The sequence below is a fragment of the Salvia splendens genome, chromosome 19, assembly GCF_004379255.2.
Source record: "Salvia splendens isolate huo1 chromosome 19, SspV2, whole genome shotgun sequence".
NCBI classification, from domain to species: domain Eukaryota; kingdom Viridiplantae; phylum Streptophyta; class Magnoliopsida; order Lamiales; family Lamiaceae; genus Salvia; species Salvia splendens.
This window is the reverse complement of record NC_056050.1, coordinates 8,741,580-8,761,660: the sequence shown is the minus strand read 5'-3', so window position 1 is coordinate 8,761,660 and position 20,081 is coordinate 8,741,580. Positions and strand designations below refer to the sequence as shown.

Here is a 20,081-nt window from a genome sequence, read left to right as displayed (position 1 = left end):
ATTGTCTCAGAAATAAAATTCAAAAAGAGCCTGAATAAGGTTTATAGAGTGGATTTATTAGGATTTCACTACTTGTTTTAACAAATGGAAAGATCTCAAATTTACTTGCTTAAGTTTCATTAATTCAATTCCAGAGTAAAATTTGAACAGCAAGTACTACAAAATGTGATGTTATGTCACAACACAGGGAAACCATTCAAATACACCAATTTAATATGGATGAGTTTGGATATTTTTGTCCATCCAATCCGTGAGGACGAGCAATACATATAAAAGGAATGTTGATGCTAGAAATGATCATCAATGCTCGTAGCGCCCGTAAAAATCTCCAGATTATCGTATTGGCCCTCGATCTGTTTGTTCTACCTAAACCGACATGTGTGTTCACATCTTCAGTCGTCGCCTCTGCATCTTGTTTATGAACTTTTGATCGCATCACAGCGTTTCCCCTACACACGTCAGTTTACCAATGGAACGTCGTTTCACCTCTGGGCTGAGCTGCTCTCTTTCGGGACTGGAACCTTTTTCGTCTTCTTGATGAGGTGCATTGCCCCTTCTGCATCCCATATCTCCTCGTACTCCACATGCTCGTCTTCGTTCTTCTCTTTCGCAACATTGCTAAAGCTTTTAAACACATTTATTATAACAACCGTGAGACTACAAAGCTTTTGTGTTATATGGACTTCGTTCGTTGGCCAAAGCAGGATAACAACGACGGTCATTGCAACGAGAGACAAATACCTGAAACACATTCATTAGATTGAGAAAATATTAGATTGAGTCGACCACAAACACCAACGACCCGAGGAGATAATAGAACAATCTGTAGATGTGAGTTTGCATGGGGAGAAAGCAGAGATTGGTCATAAGAGCGTCTTCTGGCGTGATTCCATCCGAAACCGACGAATTCTTGGCAGACAGTAGCATAAAAGAAGGAGACAAGTTCCCTTGTTGCCAGCTTACAGGTCCTACAGTATGCTGCACACTTTGATGCCTTAAATGCAGACTTGGTTAAAAAATCGACCAAGGTAAGAAAAGTCGACTTCACCTCTATCGCGTGACCATTGTTATAGGCATGGGAAATGGTGCATTGATCATGATCATGACCAGAGATGAAGTGCCTGCAAAATCATCAATTAGTTCCCATCCTTTTTCAGTATTGATGAAGAAATGTAACACATACAGGTCTGATTAGCTCCAGTAGGGACTTTGTCGATTTTTCAGTGATATAATTCTGATACACGATCTCGCGATCATGATCAACGCGGTGAACGAGCTGGAGAGTGTATAAATCAAGCACAGTTAAGATGTAAATCTGAATGACATGGATGATAGCATATTAAAGTGTTTTTACTTGATTGATGATGGGCGAAGATCGGTGGGGGCCACAAGGAGTCCAGTCCGGCCGATACAAAGGGATGTGAGAGTCAACAAAACCAACCCTTCGGGTCGAAGATATATCTACAAAATACAAAGAATGTCAAGGGGAGAGATGCATATTTCCCTGAACATAATTGAATGATGTTTATACCTTTAGATACATTCGCTATGAAGCCCCGGGTATCCGATGTGAAGTTACCTCTACAAAAATATAAGATTAGTATTGTTCTGCTAACAACGGAACAAAGGTGTGGCGAAGTGAATTACCATCCAGAGTCTGTGCATCGATGGCAATGAAGTCCACCTCTCCGATTCTCACTTTAAAGTTGCGTGCACCAAATGCAGTCTCGTACCGTTTGCTGATCTGAGTAACATAGAAGATATTGTGAATAAGATAAAGACCAAGTGCTAATTTGTGGAGTAGCAAATAATGTATACCTCTGGTTTTTGGTAGTAGAAAGCTGAGTACCCGATGTCATGGTTTCCGGAAAGCTGAGTACCCGATGTCAAAACACGGCCAACTAACAGTTGTATGCATGACTCAAACTCGAAACATATATTAACCACTAGACCAACACACGCACACCAGTGAAATCTAATGTATACTACTTGTATCAAGATACCAAACTTACTCTTCATCTGACAAGCTGTTGCTTCCAACGAAATAATTACCCAAAAATAGAATGACGTCCGGATTGAAAGGCAATATAGACGAGAGGAATGCCCTACGCATGTATAAATCCGAATAGAACCGCACAACCTTCAGGGCAAGTGATTTTGGAGCAAGAGGAAGGGAAGTTCTATCCATGAGCTATCAACAAAGAAAGGATCAAAAAGACTCAACAAAGTGCATGGAACATAGATAATGCCACAACTCTTTTCCACATAAAGGTTACCTGACGGTCTGCTATAACACCGATTTTTATATAACTACTCGAATAATCAATTCCGTTCGGCTGAGATGTTCAGATACAGCACAGTCAAAATTCATGTATTTCCATTTTTATGCATGATAATAGTAATAAGCAACAGAAATCTTTCTTAACAGTAAACGATCAGTTTAATGCAAAATTGGTAAAGTAAGTATCTTGTTTACTTTTTTATGATAATATATCACTTTTTTCCATTTAAACACTAAAAAAACTAGACAAATTTTGATGGACAGACCAAAATGAAAAGAAAAACATGACTAGTTTTCGTTGATGATAATTGGAAATGGGGTTTACCGGAGAAGGGCGTTGGAGATGAGGCCAACAACATGTCGAATGCGAAGGAACCAAATACGCAAACCACTCTCCATACAGTAAATTCACTGCCCACAACAAGCTCAGAAACACTGTCAATTTCATATTTATCTATTCCACTACATCAATTTCTTCCTAATTTCTCACCTCATCTTATTATTTAGATCTACTCAATTAGTTGTATGTCCTTGGAATTAGCACATATGCTTTTAATCACGAGATATAATATCTCATTGTTTGGGATTCTAACGAAGAAAGTATCTGAATAATAGGAGAACCTTTTAGTAATTGTGTCATATTTTGTAGAAAACATTACATATTGGGGTTTTGAAATAATCATATAGCAATTTAGGATTTTGAAATACTTAAAAAGCGAACATGTATCTTAACTAACTAAATAAAAACATGGACGTATTATTACAAGCCCGAGCTTTAGATAGAAATTTCGTGCATATTGCAAGTGTAAAGGCGAGATCGTTGGTAAAATATAACCAACTTCTTATTGTGGAATAAATTCTAGTAGTACTTATAATAAGCATATAATAACCACTTTTTCATATAACTAATTATTTATAAATTTGAAATTGATTAATCATCCTCAAATTAGCTAAAGTGGCGGATGAAGAAATGAATATAAATAAGGGTTAAATTTTCAAATTTTTATATAAAAATAAAATTTTCAGGTAATTTAGATTATTAATACGGGCTTTTATATAAAACTATTTCCTTCCCAACTAAGTTGAGGCGTATTCTTTTTTGAGATGTCTCAACTAATTTGAGTCATTTTCTTTTTTGATAAAAAACAAAACATCTAATCACACCTAATTTATTTCATCACTTACTTTACTCTCTCTTTATATTTTCTACTTTATTTCTCTTTTTTATTTTTTAATACAATTTCTTCATCTCTGTGCCCAAAAGTTTTGGCTCAACTTAATTGGGACGGAATGAGTAATATTTATAAATTTTAAAACTTTATAATAGAAAAAAATTAAAAATTGGATTCATCAGGGGCTAAACCCAATCCCATTTACAAGTAGGTTCCTCCAACTCAACTTTAAGAAATTCAATATTTAAGAAATTTAAAAATTATTTTATAAAAATTAAAAAAGGTACATTAATTAAATATCTAAAGTTACATTAACTAAATACTAGAATTGCATAATTTAAATTGTTCGTAAAATTTAAGACAGATTGGTGTCAGGTATTTAATGAGAAATTGATTAAAAAAATCAAAAAGAACAAAAAGTAAAATATACTATATAGTAGTAGTAAAAAATAGTAACCGATGCTCCAAACCAAACCTCAACCACGAGCATCCCCATCCGTACTCTTGCCAACGAGCACGGATATTGGCCCGGACCCACTTTTACTCTCTGCTCTTAGGCAAGAGCACAACACCCACATCCATTCTCTTCCGCAAGGACAAGCTCAAGGGTCTCACCATTCTATTATTCAATTTAAATAAAAACATTTCCACAAAATTAAAATGCATTAAAAATATCCGGACTACTATTACAAATTACAAAAAAATAAAAATTACATAATTAAAATCCTAAAAATTAAAAATTACATAATTAAATTCATAAAATTAAAAAAATCCACTACTGGTGGCCGAATTTCTCCCAAATGTGTTTGATTAGGTCTTCTTGTAGCTCAATGTGGGTTCGGGTATCGCGCATTGTGTTCCTTGTTTTGATCCTCTCGCCCACCGTCGTATGCACACCTCGGCGTGGGGGAGACCTCGCGGTTGAGCTTCCGGCTTCATCCTCGTCGTAAAAGCTAGCCGCTATCGGTCCTTCGTCAGCTATAATCATGTTATGCAAGATAATACAAGTGTACACGATGTCAGCGATATTTTTCACGTACCACAGCCGAGACTGGGCCTTCACAATATTGAATCGGGCTTGAAGGACCCCAAAAGCTCTTTCGACGTTTTTCCGAGCGGACTCTTGACTCTGTGCAAAAAGAACCCTTCTCGGGTCTTGTGGGTTGCTGAGTGTCTTCACGAAAGTCGACCACCTTGGGTAGATACCATCGGCGAGATAGTAACCCATGTGGTATGCATTTCCGTTGACGGTGAAGTCGATCGCCAGTGCTACACCATTCAAAACATCATTGAAGAGTGGTGAAAAATAGAGCATGTTCAAGTCGTTGTTGGATCCGGAAACACCGAAATATGCATGCAAAATCCATAGGTGGTAGTCGGCGACCGCTTCAAGGATAAGTGTTTGGCCGCCGCCTTTGTGGCCGCTTAAGTGTTGCCCCCTCCAAACAGTTGGGCAATTCTTCCACCTCCAATGCATGCAGTCAATGTTGGAGGAAATCGGGTTTATAGGCTACTTTGCCTTTAAAATAACGTAAATGTACCAATTTTGTTATCTATTCCATAAATGGGAAAAACGCCACTCTCGTTGGCGTGTTTTAAGTGAAAACGCCACCCGTATTGGCATTTTACAACGTATGTGTCGTCGTATTGCATGTACGTTGAAAGACGCCGACGTGGTTGGCGTTTGAACGAAAAACGCCAATCCCACTGGCGTGTTTCAAAAAACGCCAATTCGGGTGGCGTTTTTCATGCCTTCCGCCGTGAAAAAAAGGCCAAAAATTATCCCAAGTTATACACGCCAATGGGATTGGCGTGTTTCAACCTTTCAAGGTAAACTTTCGTTCAGGCATTTCATCAAACACTTGGAGAGCATGTATGTGTAAATTAGGTAGTGATCATCTTTCTCTGTGTTTGGCGGCAGTTTTTGCTTTTTGAAAGTGATCTCTGTACTAGATATAGTGTAGAGCAGGTATGCATAGTGATGATGCTCATGGTTTCTAAACTGTCCGGTTCTGGTTCATAACCGCTGGTCCGGTTAAAACCGAGCACCACTAGGTATGCATAGGGATTGTTTGGCGTTTTCACTACTCCGCTTAGATCTTTCTGTGTTGAATTCTTCCATGGAAGCTAGGAGGCTTGAAAAGATTGCCTCTGCATTGTAGTCCTGTGATACTGTGACCCAAGCACGGATGTCAAAATGCTGCATCATAAGTGGATCATCGTAAGCACACTTTGCAAGAGTAGTTTTACCAATGCCCCCCATTCCAACGATTGAAATAACTTGTAAATTGGATGATTCTCCACAGAGTCGTGACTTTATTTCCACCAAACCTTCATGTAAACCAACCATATATTCAATCTTCGTAACTGGAGCAAGTCTAGAAGGCGAACCTGCTACGGAAGAATCACCATGTTGCGCTGCATCTGAGCTATTATTTTGAACCAACTGTTTGATGAAATGCCTGAACGAAATTTTGCCCTCCAAGTGTTTGATGAAATGCCTGAACGAAAGTTTGCCTTGAAAGGTTGAAACACGCCAATCCCATTGGCGTGTATAACTTGGGATAATTTTTGGCCTTTTTTTCACGGCGGAAGGCATGAAAAACGCCACCCGAATTGGCGTTTTTTGAAACACGCCAGTGGGATTGGCGTTTTTCGTTCAAACGCCAACCACGTCGGCGTCTTTCAACGTACATGCAATACGACGACACATACGTTGTAAAACGCCAATACGGGTGGCGTTTTCACTTAAAACACGCCAACGAGAGTGGCGTTTTTCCCATTTATGGAATAGATAACAAAATGGGTACATTTACGTTATTTTAAAGGCAAAGTAGCCTATAAACCCGATTTCCTCGTCAATGTTGCCAAGCATACCGGGAAAACCATGGACTGTTTCGTGAAGACGAAGCAACTGTTGGCAAAACTGGCCACTTTGCCAAGGACTGCCGCAGCAAGAAGAAGAAGCCGGCGGCCCACGTCGTTGAGAAGGAGTTCAAAGACTGGGATGAAAACGACCTCATTGCTGTGGTCATTGAAGAAGTTAACCTTGTTGATAACAAGGGTGGCTGGTACATCGACACCGGCGCTACTGCTCATGTCTGCTCAGATAAGAGTAAGTTTGCCTCTTACACAACGGTTGAAGGAAGGAAGATCAACATGGGGAATCAAGCATCTTCCGAAGTTCTCGGCATTGGCAACATGATTCTCATGATGACGTCTGGCGTCATTATCACTTTGAAGGATGTACTGCATGTCCCGGACATCAGCAAGAACCTAGTGTAAGGATCAATACTAGTTAATAAGGGGTTTAAACTTGTATTTGAGTCTGATAGGTTTGCATTGTACAAGTTTGGAAAGTCACTCGGAAAAGGTTATGTAACCGATGGACTTTTCAAGCTCAGTGTGGCAACTCGCAGTGTTGCAAAGTCGTTGGCTAATAATAATAATAAAGCATCTACTTCCTCTTACTTGACTGAGTGTTCAAATTTGTGGCATTGTAGATTGTGATATGTAAATTCAAAAGCCATTAAAAGATTAGTGTGCACACCCGAACTCCACATTAGTATGATATTGTCCGATTTGGGCAAAGCCCTCACGGTTTTGCTCTTGGGGTATTCCCCAAAAGGCCTCATACTAATGGAGTTGGGGGTAGCCCATTTATATGCTTGCAACTCTTGTTCATTCTCCGATGTGGGAAATGGTTTGCTTCACCACAATCCACCACAATCCTCCCCTCAAACCAAGACCACCAGACCAAGACCACATGTCTGTGCCCCCCATGTTACAGGTCACCAGGTCACCCCAGGTCTTGGTCGAGCTCACACAGAGACATCGGAGAACTTGCAAACACACCCACCGAACCCCGAGCCACACAGGCCCAGCCCGTGACCCAGGGCTCTGATACCACTGTTGGGTTCCCGGTGGTGCACACCCGAACTCCACATTAGTATGATATTGTCCGCTTTGGGCAAAGCCCTCACGGTTTTGCTCTTGGGGTATTCCCCAAAAGGCCTCATACTAATGGAGTTGGGGGTAGCCCATTATATGCTTGCAACTCTTATTCATTCTCCGATGTGGGATATGGTTTGCTTCACCACAATCCACCACAATAACCTAGCTAGTTGGAGTTTAATTACTCTATGAATAATAAATAAGAGTTTCTTGCTAAGTCCACTCTTGGAGAATAAAATATGTTAATTAATTAAGTCCATAGCAGACAATAATTAATTAATTGATGTTTCTATCTTAAGCACGGGAAATAAATTGAACGCGAATAAAGGAAACCCGGAATACTTGTAATTTCGAATTTGGAAAGGCAGTGCAATATTACTTCTGTAGTGGCTGCTTGTAATATTCCAATATAAGCTTATATTAAATTGTGGGTTCAATTTAATTAGTAAAAAGCTAATTGGGTGAGGCCTGATCCAAATTCTTCCTTAGATCCCTGACTGGACCCAATATGTGACTTATATAAATAGAAGAATAAAGGAGACAGAAAACACACCTTTTCCCACTCACAAATTTTCGTCCACTCCTTTGAGAGAGAGAAATCGAAAATTGCCTTCCTCCGTGAGCTGAGTTCTGTCTTCGTTATTCAAGTCCTAATACGTTGGTGAGATTTGCCCACACAAATATCGGCGTATAGTCCGGGACACCAGTCAGAAGATCTGAGGTCTTGTATTGAAGATCTTCACGTGGAGACGGAGCGAGCCATCATCGATTCTTGATTGAATCAATGAGGTAAATTGGCTAATTCCGTAGTAAGCATGTTTTAGGGATTTTATATGCTAAAGCATGTTTTAATTCAAGTTATGAGCATGATACGTGTGAAAATTGCGCGAATAGAATTTGTCTAAATAATCTGCTAAATAGATCAAATTCATGTGATCGGATATTGAACGCACACTTCCGCTGCCAACCCCTTCAATTGGTATCAGAGCCAGTCTTTGGCTCTGATTATTTGGATTTAAATTTCGCGAAATGCATGTATGCATGTGTTATTTGATTGCGAAGCATGTTCTTGGTGTTTTTGTTTAATTTTATGCATGATGAACTCAAGAACTATCGAATCAAAGAACTTGAATTGCTCGAAAGCACCACGTGTGATCGAGGTAGGGATGTCGAGACAGTGGGAGCCGAGAGCCGTGATCACGTGGCGACGCGCAGACGAGTGGGGGCTCGTACGCGCCGCCGGCCGAGACCACACGCGCCAGACGGAACCCGGGTCGAGGTCGACGTGGCGGTGACTGGCGCGGAGTGGTGGTTCGTCCGAGAACCACCAAGACACCGCGAGACACCAGGCCAACCCTAGGCAGAAGGCTTCCCGAGACGAAACTCCAGTCGTGGCCGAGACGTGTGCGCCATAAGGCGCGACGTGTGCCGAGACGAGAGGAGAATCCAGGCTCGTGAGGGACGAGACGAGCGATAGCAACTAGCCAAGAGCAGCGTCGCAGTCGTGCGCGTTGCAGGCTGAGAGTCGCGGGACCCGACGAGCCACGACACCGAGACGGACTTAGCGGCTGGCCGAGAGCTGAGGCGCATGTGCGCGTCTCGCTGGCTGAGAGCTGCCGAGACACCGACGAGCCGGTGGTCTAGCCAGGCGGCCGAGAGAATGTGCGCACTCGTGTGTTGCTGGCCGAGACGCTTCATGCGTCGTGATCCGATGACGAACTCGTCGGATTTTCGTCGTTCATCGTTCGTGCGAACCTCGTGCGATGAGACAACGATGAAGGATTATTTTAATGATTATTTGATTATTTTATTAAAAGATATCATTAAAATATTATTATTTAATGTAAATAAAATCTTTTTGGAAGATTTGTCTAGATTTTATGAATATTTTTATTATTATCTATATCTATGGAAATAAATAATATTATTTTATTCCTAGTTGATATAGATGTGAATAATTTAATAGTTTCCTAATATTTATCTAGATTTAAGGAATATTTTTATTATTATCTATATCTATGGAAATAAATAATGATTATTTTATTCCTAGATGATATGGATGAGAATAATTTAATAGTTTCCTAAAATTTATATATCTAAGATCCTAATAAGGATAGATATGTATGAATATATTAAATAATAAAATATCTCTTCCTAATCTTGAACAAGGAAATAATTTGAATTTATTTTTCATGTCTTATTAAGGATTAAATAATTTGTTTATTTTAGATATACCTTATAGTAGACATGAATAAGAATAAAATTCAAGATCAACAATTTTCTACAGGAAGATAACAACATTAATCTAAAGATTTAATTATCCAGTAGATTAAATACCAACAGAATTTAATTAAGCCTTAAACTGCCTCAAGGCTAAGGATAATTAAAGTAAAACCATAACCCAAAATATCTAAGCTATAATTACGAACTCAACGTTTGTATATGGTCTCCATCAATTGGTCTGCAATTTATGAAGCATTTTTCTAATATTATCGCCACCTGCTCTGTGGGGACAATAATCCTAAGAAAATAGCAAGTTCATGAGGGCTGACTTCTCAAATATAAATAGTATGAACTTGAATGTAGTTTCCAATATTATCGCCACCTGCTCTGTGGGGACAATAATCCTAAGAAACTGCGAGATTCAGAAGTTCACACAGGATTTATGAGATAGCTTGATATTGTTAGCAGCACATGAGCATTGTTATGGGAGTGTGTTGTAGAAATGAGACTCTGTAATGCTAAAGAGATGGTCTTGCTTAGGCAACATTAGGCGGCCATGCCACTTTGTGGTCTCTGGACTATTCGTCGGTGTTGTGACCAGTAAAATTGTAAGATTTTAATGCGTATTGACTTCCTCTGGAGAGTACAAAATTTTAATTTTACAGTTGTAAGATTTTGAAAAGTTTTATGGTTAATCTAATCAAACTTCTTACATAAGTTTATGACAATAGTAAAATACTTTGTTTTGTAGTGCAAATTAAATCGTCAATATGTCGTTTAATCCTCTTTCCGCAATTCTCAAAGAAAATAAACTCGAGGGCCAAAATTACATAGAATGGAAACAAAATTTGGACATCGTTCTCACAGCAGATGAGTACATCTTTGTGCTCACCACCCCGCGACCTCCAGTGCCGCCGGCTAACGCTGCGGCAGGAGTCAGAGATGCACACAGACGGTGGCATAAGGTGAATGAGATGGCTAAGTGCTACATGTTGGCTTCTATGTCTTCGGTACTCAAGCATCAGCATTCAGCCATGGAAACAGCCGCCGAGATTATGCAAAATCTCAAAAATCTTTTTGGTACTCAGAATCGAACGGCTAAATCTCAAGCCTTTCGGAGTATCATGTCGAAGACAATAAAGGAAGGCTCATCTGTGAGGGATCACGTCCTCGAGATGATGGGCAACCTCAACCAAATTGAGGTCTTGGGAGGGACCATCGATCCCGAGTCCCAGGTGACTATCATCCTTCAAAGTCTTCCCCCTAGCTACCAACAGTTCAAGCTCAACTTCGAGATGAACAAAAGGAATTACACCTTGGCAGAGCTGTTGACTGAACTTCAGTCGGCAGAGGACCTTATGGTCCAGGCTAAGGCGGCCATGATGATTTCGGCTCCTCGTTCCTCTGGCTTAAAGCCTAGCAAAGGAAAAATGCAGGCACCGAACTCAGGACCGACCAAGATAGCTAAGGGAAAGAAGAAGAAGAGGGCTAACAAGAAGCCCACGGGGAAGTGTTTCAAGTGTGGAGAGAAGGGGCATTGGAAGCCAGACTGTCCTAAACGGGGCAAGGCTACAGGTATGCACCAAGCTCTAGTAGTCGAGTCTTGTTTGACTTCGACATCAATCTGTACTTGGGTTATTGACACATGAGCCACTGATCATATTTGTTTTGATCCTGACTTAATGTAGGTGAAAAGACGGCTACATGATCGCGAGATCGAGGTCCAGCTGGGCGACGCTACCAAAGTGGCAGCCGTTGCAGTGGGAGACATTTATTTGCGTTTTAGTAGTGATAGATTTTTAATTTTGAAGAATGTTTTGTTGATACCTTCTTTTAGAAGAAATTTAATTTCAGTTTCTAAATTGGTTTATGATGGATATTCGATTTCTTTTAATGACAACTGCGTTATTAAGAAAGATGGTTCTTATATCTGTCGTGGTATCATGGAAAACAATCTGTACACAATCACTTCTACACAGTTTAATAATCGCAAATCAGAACTCAATACAACATCGAAAATTTCAAAGAAACGAAAGGAACCTTCAAGTTCAATGAACAAAACGTACTTGTGCACCTTAGACTTGGTCATGCCAATGAAAGGAGGATCCATTCTCTTGTTCAACAAGATCTTATCAAAGGTCTAGAGGAGGAACCTTTTCATAAGTGTGAGTCATGCTTAGAAGGCAAGATGACCAAGAGGCCTTTTAAGGCTAAGGGCAATAGGGCCAAGGAAGTACTTGAGCTTGTTCATTCCGATGTATGTGGACCAATGTCTACTGAGGCTAGAGGTGGTTTTCGATACTTCATCACATTTATTGATGACTTCTCAAAAAATGGATATGTCTATTTGATGCGTCACAAGTCAGAGTCTTTTGATAAGTTTAAAGACTTTAAGACTCTTGTGGAGAAGTATCATGGAAAGAATATCAAATGCCTACGATCTGATCGTGGAGGCGAATACCTCAGTGCCGAATTTTTAGACTACTTATCGGAGTCGGGAATTGAATCCCAACTGACTGCGCCAGGCACGCCCCAGCAGAACGGCGTGGCTGAAAGAAGGAATAGGACATTGTTAAACATGGTCCGTTCGATGATGAGTTTTGCACGGTTACCTATTTCGTTTTGGGGACATGCCTTGCTTTCTGCAAGTCACATTTTAGACAATTTACCATCAAAATCCGTACCTAAAACTCCATATGAGTTGTGGACTGGGCGTAAGCCCAATCTAGCACATCTCAAGGTTTGGGGTTGCCCGGCTCATGTATTGGAAAATGATCCAACTAAGCTAGGATCTAGGACGGAGGTATGTTTGTTTATAGGGTACCCTAGAGGGACGAAAGGCTATGAATTCTTTAGCCTCCGAGACAAGAAAGTCATTGTGAGTACTCACGCGACATTCTTAGAGGAAGACTATGTAATGAATCATAAACCCAGCAGTGAAGTGGCTCTTGATGAGCTAACTTCTGTCACAAGTTCCATTAACCAAGAACAAGTACCAAGTATACAAACAATTCCCGAAACTTCAACTTCTACTCAAAATATTATAGTGTCGCGCCGCGATGGGAGGGTCTCGCAAGAGCCCGACAGATACATTGGTTTGGGAGAATCTATGGATCACTCCTCGGACAGCAATGTATTAGATCCCTGGAACTTTGTGGAGGCGCAGGCAGATGTCGATCATTGCGAATGGGTGAAAGCAATGGATTCGGAACTACAATCTATGATAGACAAAGACGTCTACGATTTGTCCGTCCTACCCAAAGGCTGTACTGCCATTGGGAGCAAGTGGATATATAAACGTAAACGTGGACCCGATGGACGAGTTAAAGTCTTCAAAGCAAGACTAGTGGCCAAGGGGTATACCTAAAAGGAAGGCATCGATTATGATGAGACCTTCTCCCAGTGGCCATGCTCAAATCGATCTGGATACTGTTGTCTATTGCAGCTTATATGGATTGGGATGTATGGCAGATGGACGTTAAGACTGCGTTTCTAAACGGCAGTCTTGAGGAGACCATCTACATGGAACAACCCGAAGGATATGCCATAAAGGGCAAAGAACACATGGTTTGGAAGCTTAAGAAGGTCATTTATGGCCTCAAGCAAGCATCTAGATCGTGGAACTAATGTTTCGATCAAACTGTTTGCAAGTTTGGATTTGAAAAGTGCCCAAGTGAAAGCTGCGTGTATAAGAAAGTTGATAAGGAGAATGTAGTGTTCTTAGTTTTATATGTAGATGACATTCTTCTAATTGGAAACAATAAAAAGGTGTTGTCATCAGTTCGAACATGGTTATCAAACCAGTTCGAGATGAAGGATATGGGAGACGCGGGACACATCCTCGGGATCAAGGTTCTTCGGAATCGAGAGAAGAAGATGTTATGCTTATCTCAAGAATCTTACATCGAAACAGTACTTAGTCGTTTTAGCATGTAGGATGCCAAGAAAGGTTTCTTACCTTTTAGACATGGCATCCATTTATCTCAAGAGATGTGCCCTAAAACGCCGTCTAAGATACAGGAAATGAGAAGGATTTCATATGCTTCGGCAGTTGGAAGTCTCATGTATGCTATGCTTTGTACTAGACCTGATATTTGTTTTGCTGTTGGCATGGTGGCAAGATATCAGTCGAATCCGGGCCAAGGACATTGGACTACCGTAAAGAACATACTCAAGTACCTTAAACGGACTAAGGACTATGCTCTAGTTTACAATGCAGCCGAGTTCTGTCCTTTGGGATATACTAACTCAGACTTTCAAGCTGATCAGGACTCGAGAAAATCTGCTTCAGGATATGTGTTCACCATAGGAGGTGGAGCCGTAATTTGGAAGAGTGTGAAGCAGAAATGCATCGCGGACTCGACCATGGAAGCCGAGTATGTGGCCTCTTCGGAGGCTGCAAAAGAGGCTGTATGGTTCAAGAACTTCCTTATGGATTTAGGTGTGGTTTCGAATCTGCCCAAGAGCATCACCATTTATTGTGACAATTCTGGTGCTGTGGCAAACTCGAAAGAACCAAGAGCTCACAAAGCGAGCAAACACATAGAGCGGAAGTATCATATCATTAGAGATATAGTGCAGAGAAGAGACATAAAAGTGGTCAAGATTGCGTCAGAGAACAACCTGGCAGATCCTTTTACAAAGGCTTTGGCGGTGAAACCGTTCGACTGCCACGTTGAAGGGATGGGAGTTCGACTCATTCAAGACCTCAACCCGCTTTCAGTATAAGTGGGAGAAATTTAGACGTGTGCACTACCATTTTGTATACTCGAAAGTTGTTTTGAGTATAAGTGGGAGATTGTTAGGGTTTTGTATAAATCACCTTTCGAGTGATTGCATACTGTAAAACTCTAATGGTTATTTTCCAATAAATGCAACAGATTATTTTTGTCATAATGTTGTTATGTTTTACATTTAATGGTTGTTTATTGCATATTTAAATGTATAAGCAAACGTAACAAAGTCTAAGTCTTTGTTTTAGTAGACCGTTGTGGGCGTCGTCCAATTTAAGGTAACACGGTCAGTTCTAAACAAAGAAAAATAAGAATTTCACAACCTAGATAGGCCTAGACTACCTATCGCGAAAGGTTGCAATGTCAGTCCGATTATTTCTAAGCCTTATTGAAATAAGATGACGTTGGTGTGGTATAACACTGAATGGATCTAACAGCAAGACGAGTCTTTATGTTATCTACTGAAAGACGAGGTCTTGATAATTAATTTCTTAATCAATGTACGTTAGCATTGACAATATTGAGTATCCACTACTTTGACTTACCAAAGGTGCGGGTTTTTCGTATCCCAACGATCCAGGTATATTGGGTAGTGGTGATCATTATCTAGAGGTGCTAGGATTGCTATTATGTTGAAACGTGCGCGAGGAGAGTCTCGTTTGATAACATCCAAAAGAGGAGCTCGAAACAAGGTTTTATTATTCGGAACCTAGCTAGTTGGAGTTTAATTACTCTATGAATGATAAATAAGAGTTTCTTGCTAAGTCTACTCTTGGAGAATAAAATATGTTAATTAATTAAGTCCATAGCAGACAATAATTAATTAATGGATGTTTCTATCTTAAGCACGAGAAATAAATTGAACCCGAATAAAGGAAACCCGGAATACTTGTAATTTCGAATTTGGAAAGGCAGTGCAATATTACTTCTGTAGTGGCTGCTTGTAATATTCCAATATAAGCTTATATTAAATTGTGGGTTCAATTTAATTAGTAAAAAGCTAATTGGGTGAGGCCTGATCCAAATTCTTCCTTAGATCCCTGACTGGACCCAATATGTGACTTATATAAATAGAAGAATAAAGGAGACAGAAAACACACCTTTTCCCACTCACAAATTTTCGTCCACTCCTTTGAGAGAGAGAAATCGAAAATTGCCTTCCTCCGTGAGCTGAGTTCTGTCTTCGTTATTCAAGTCCTAATACGTTGGTGAGATTTGCCCACACAAATATCGGCGTATAGTCCGGGACACCAGTCAGAAGATCTGAGGTCTTGTATTGAAGATCTTCACGTGGAGACGGAGCGAGCCATCATCGATTCTTGATTGAATCAACGAGGTAAATTGGCTAATTCCGTAGTAAGCATGTTTTAGGGATTTTATATGCTAAAGCATGTTTTAATTCAAGTTATGAGCATGATACATGTGAAAATTGCGCGAATAGAATTTGTCTAAATAATCTGCTAAATAGATCAAATTCATGTGATCGGATATTGAACGCACGCTTCCGCTGCCAACCCCTTCATTTAAATTTACTAAAGGCTAATGAAGTGAATACCCAAGATAAATGTGAAATTTGTCTTGAAGCAAAAATGACTAAGTTGTCGTTTCACTCGGTTGAACGAAGTACAAAACCCCTTGAATTAATTCACACGGACGTATGCGATTTAAAGATGGTGCAAACTAGAGGTTGTAAAATCAAAACGATTCGAAGCGATAGAGGAGGCGAATATGTAGCTTCGTTTGAGGAATTATGCAACGCAAGTGGTATAATTCATCAAACAACTGCTCCCTATTCACCACAATCTAATGATGTTGCAGAACGCAAAAATCGAACTCTAAAAGAGATGATGAATTCACTGCTTCTGACTTCAGGATTACCATATAACATGTGGGGGAAGCTGTTTTGACAACCAACTATATCTTGAATAAAATCCCTCTCAAAGGAAAAGATGTTACTCCTTATGAGTTGTGGAAGGGAAGAAAGTCATCCTACAAATACCTCAAAGTGTGGGGGTGTTTGGCAAGGTGATGGTTCCTCCGCCCAAAGAAGTTACAATCGGACCTAAAACGGTTGATTGCATCTTCATTGGAAATGCACTTAATAGTAGTACATATCGATTTGTTGTTCACAAGTCTGAAATATCGACTATTACAGTAGGAACAACAATTAAGTCAAGGAATGATGTATTTCTCGAAAATACATTTCCTTGCAAACACAAGGAAAAAGTCTTAACCAATTCTGAGACAATAATTGAAGTAGAAGCCACTAGTTCTAAATCAGCGGACGAGGAACCTGAATCGCGCAAGCGTGCAAGGCTTGATCCAAAGGATACAGGACTAAGACGTGGTAGTAGGGTCAGAACACCAAAAACATTTGGTCCTGACTACATTGCTTTTATGTTAGATGAAGAACCGACATCTATAAAAGTAGCCTTCGATGGCCCAGATGAGCTACATTGGAGAGAAGCTGTTCAAAGTGAAATTAATTCAATTTTGCTAAACCACACTTGGGTGTTGGTAGATCTACCTGAATGTGCGAAACCTCTAGGTTGCAAATGAGTACTTAAAAGGAAATTTAAGGCCGATAGAACAGTGGATAAGTATAAAGCCCGACTAGTAGTAAAGGATTTTAAACAAAAGGAAGGACATGAATTCTTCGATACCTATTCACCTGTAACAAGAATTACATCTATCCGGGTGCTTCTCGCTATTGCTGCATTGCACAATCTTGAGATTCATCAAATGGATGTAAAGACCGCGTTTCTAAATGGTGAACTAGAAGATGAAATTTATATGGAGCAACCCGAAGGGTTTGTAGTACCTGGACAAGAGAAAAATGTATGCAAGCTCGTAAAGTCTCTATATGGATTGAAACAAGCGCCATTGCAATGTCACTTGAAGTTTGATAATGTGATGTTATCAAATGGATTTAAAATCAACGAGTGTGACAAATGTGTCTACATCAAGAGCACTAATAACAACAATATTACAGTGTGTCTATACGTTGATGATATGTTAATCTTGGGTAGCAACACTCAAGTAATTAACGATACAAAGGCCATGTTAAAGAGAAACTTGGACATGAAAGACATGGGTCTAGCCGATGTAATTCTTGGAATGAAGATTCTAAGAACGTCTGATGGAATCATCTTAACACAATCACATTATGTTAAGAAGATATTGAATAAATTCAAAGCCTATGATGGTGCGCCGGTTAAGACTCTAATTGAACTCGACGTTCACTTGAGCAAGAACAAAGATGAGCCCGTTGCACAAGAAGAGTATGCACGGGTCATCGGATGCATTATGTACTTGACTAATTGCACTCGACTTGACATTGCTTGTGCCGTGAACAAGTTGAGTCGTTACACAAGCAATCCAAGCAAGGAGAATTGGAGAGCTCTTGTGAGGGTTTTGAGATATTTAAAACATACTCAAAATCATGGGCTACACTTCTCGAGATACCCCCTGTACTTGAAGGGGGTATCCGACAATAGAGACTCACTTTCAACAAGTGGATACGTCTTTACTATTGGGGGTGGTGCTGTATCGTGGAAATCCACAAAACAGACATGTATAGCCCGATCAACAATGGAATCGGAGTTCATTGCCTTAGATAAGGCTGGTCAGGAAGCCGAGTGGCTTAAGAACTTCCTTGAAGATATTCCAAGTTGGTCTAAGCCAGTGCCACCAGTGCTGATCCCCTGCGATAGCCAAGCGGCTATTGGAAGGGCAAACAATGGCTTCTATAATGGTAAGTCTCGACATATACGTCGATGACATAACACCGTGAGACATTTGATCACAACATGGGTGATTACAATTGACTATGTGAAGTCAATAGACAATCTAGCGGATCCGCTAACCAAAGGGTTAAACAGTGATCAAATGAATAAGTTGCTAGAGGGAATGGGTTTGAAATCCACAAACTAAAGAATTATCATAGTGGTGACCCAACCATGATGACTGGAGATCCCAAGAACTTGGTTCAAAGGGACAACTAAGCTATGAGAGTTCATGAGAAACACTCAACTATATCTATTCCCTGAAGAGCAATAGAGTGTTGGAAAGCTTGCCTAGTGGTGAGGCTAAGTCTATGACATTTAATGACTCCTAAAGGATCTCTAGGAGATTGAGTTTTCAAGGAGACCGAGTAGGGCAAGATACTTGATTAGGAATCACCTATATAAGTGTGAAGTGAGGCCGCTTCAAATAACACACTTATGAACCCAAAGTGGTGTCCAAGGCCTCAAAGGACACAAAACGTGAGAACGGATGAGGTTGAGGTGTTTAAGTGTTAACACCATTGTCTCGGTGCACGCCGTGGGGGATTAGTTCAAAGCATCGCGCTACTAAGCCGCCTGTGTATCCGATAATATCGACTATGGAGGGTTCAAAGCCAACAACTACCTATCCTTATGCTTATATACCTCTCGAGGGTTGAGCTTGTGTCTGCATGCATGTGCATTTGGCTATTTCCACTCATGTGGGGGATTGTAGAAATCATGGAATAAAATATGTCCGGTCAATGGATTTTGACCAAATAATAAATGTGACGAGACATCTAATTTTGTGAAATTAAATGATATAGCGCCCATCTACATTTTACGCAGATAAATGTAGTATATTCACTTTCTCAAATCCGATTTCCGGTGAGTGAGAACTAGTGGATTAAAGTTGGGCATGATTAGCTTTTAATTAAAGCTTGGAGTTTGAGCTTAGGGAATAATTAACTAGTGTTAATTATCCCACATAGGAGAAGTGACACATCTTTTAATGTGCTTAAATTAAGTGACTTTATATTACTTAATAATTATAGTGGACCAAGATGGGTGAAAGAGCCCACACGCGTGCGCGCCGCCGCCGCCGCCGCCGCCTGCCCGAGCCCGTGGTCGCGGTCGCGGTCGCGGTTGGGGGCCTCGGGCCTCGGTCTCGGTCTTGATCTTGGACTTGGACTTGGACTTGGATCTTGGGGTGGTCTTTGGGCTCGGGTCTGGACCCGTAGTAATCTTTTTAGACCACCGCTGAGTCAGCAATCTAAGTGGCTTGACACATCGTCAAGCGTGGCACAGTCAAAGCCTACACGGCTGCCACATGAGAAATCCTCACGCTCCACACACGGAAGGCACACTCTTGCCACAAGCTTGTAACCGCCGACGGTTACGAATGAGCCATGATGAGCCTTCATGGCTTGGTTGACCCTGCATGGTGGCTTGGCCTATAAATAGGCTAGCCATTCCATTGCATTTTACACATTATTCACAAGCATAATAGCATAAGTTCTCTCCCTCTCTCTACATTGTTTTTCTGTCGAAAGCTCTGCCCTCTCCTCCATCCAGTTCGCCGGAGCTCTGTTGATTGCGGTGATGCTTCACCAGAGACGTAGCCGTTTTATCTTTGGGGATGACACGCCAAACCGAGAGCACTATCGGGGCTATCTCGTCTTGCGGAAAGAGGCCTCATCGACTCGGCTAAACCACTATTCACGGTTACTGTTTCGAATTTCTCAATTGTAATTTCATTTCAGTTTCCCCTTTTGTATTCCTTCTTTTGGGTTGTATTACGCCCGGTTGTATCTCTTGTAATCCCAGAAACCAACACCGCTTGATACAACGCGTGATAGTGAAGGCGACACAACGAAGATTTGCGTTTTATAGTATTATTTTTTGCATTTTAATTTAATTTATTTCATAACATATTAAAGATAGAAGTGTAAAA

General features: G+C 40.5%; 1 pseudogene; it reads right to left on the bottom strand.

Moving 5' to 3' along the window:
* Positions 1-210: 210 nt before the first annotated feature.
* Positions 211-2,729, bottom strand: LOC121778981 (annotated as a pseudogene).
* Positions 2,730-20,081: the final 17,352 nt, after the last annotated feature.